This window comes from Scomber scombrus, chromosome 11 (assembly GCF_963691925.1).
Source record: "Scomber scombrus chromosome 11, fScoSco1.1, whole genome shotgun sequence".
Taxonomy (NCBI): domain Eukaryota; kingdom Metazoa; phylum Chordata; class Actinopteri; order Scombriformes; family Scombridae; genus Scomber; species Scomber scombrus.
This window is the reverse complement of record NC_084980.1, coordinates 15,324,091-15,325,684: the sequence shown is the minus strand read 5'-3', so window position 1 is coordinate 15,325,684 and position 1,594 is coordinate 15,324,091.

Sequence of the window (1,594 nt, the reverse complement as noted above, 5' to 3'; positions counted from 1 at the left end):
CTCAATGTTGCCTCATTTGTGCTCATGTTTCCACCAAAACCTCAAAAGCAATCAGCTTTTACTGTGTATAGCAACACAACATTGGGTTTTCTTTTGCTGGGTGTCCTCAAGTATTCCTCCATGCCACTCTTCTGTGCACAAACAAGGAATAACTTGTGAAATGTAAGTTTTGTCTGGTCCGGGGTCTACGTACAGACAATGAGGAATTTTTGTGGCGTGCCATTTTACATGTTCATCTCCTGTAATGACTTTTTCAAAGCGTCCATAATTTCTCAAAGGGTCAGCCTTGCATTCCTTTGGAAGTTCACAGGAAGTGTGGTACAATGGAGGACAACATGGCCAGAGGCGTTGTCCACCAGTAGAGACTAGGATAAGGGTGCACAAACACACACACACACACACACACACACACACACACACACACACACACACACACACACACACACACACACACACACACACACACACACACACACACACACACACACACACACACACACACACACACACACACACACACACACACACACACAGAGGGAGTAGAGGAAGTAGTGAGTTGGTGTTAAATGACATGAGCAGACTTTTGAAAAGGTGGGGACTGTGGTGCTTCACAAGTGTGGATCTGAAGGGGAAATGCAAACATGTTCCACTTTGCTGACCAGTCGCCTCCGTGTGAGAGCCGCCCACACAGACACAGTGTCTGCATGCTTTTTAAAAGATCCTCTTTAAGAATATGCAGCATCTGAAACATGACGAGAATGTGTGTGTGTGTGTGTGTGTGTGTGTGTGTGTATGTGTGTTTAATTATGTAGGGTGAAAGATCCAGACAGATTATTGGGGACACACACTATGTGCAGTTCAATACCAATTCATTGGGCTAATAGACTTTTAGGTCTAATCAGATAATGTGAGGCCTGAGGCCAATGGCCACCACACTGCACAACGATCAGTTCCTGTTGTGCTTTGATTGCACCCATTTCTTGACCCATTCAGCTGTCATGTGTTCTACTTTGAATTTTTTGGAGTGAAAATGTGGATTATGCAGAAGCAGGATAGCATCTGCAACCCTCCCTCTTTCTGTTTCTGTCCCTCCACTGCCAAGAGATATGATTAGCCTGTTATGACTAAAATCTCTGCTATTTAAAGGGCCCACAGTAAAAGTCAGAGTCCTTGTCTAAAGTCCTCAGTATAAAGCTGTTACTTCTGAGCAGGTAGTAAATAGCTCTGTCTTGTCTTTTGGCTTGGACAGAAATAAAGCCTGTCATAAAGATTTGTTTTCTCCCCCAGGGGCGGGAAGTTTATCTCTTCAAGGAAACAAAAAATGTTGCGGTGTATATGATCTGGAGAAGATAGAGAAAGAAGATTGTTTGGCTAACTAAAAACCCTAATTTGTGACTTAAAACTGGGATAACAATGCTCCTGACCCGCTTTCCATATATCCATCTTGTGATTCTGTGTGTAACTTCATCTCAGCATTAAGAAAACCCTTCCAAGCTTGAGATTTAAACCTGTAAATCAGCAGCAGGAGTGCCCTTGTGTGGCATTCTCCAGGCGGTGCTCTGCACCATGTAGTGTGTCACTGGGTACAAAGAGC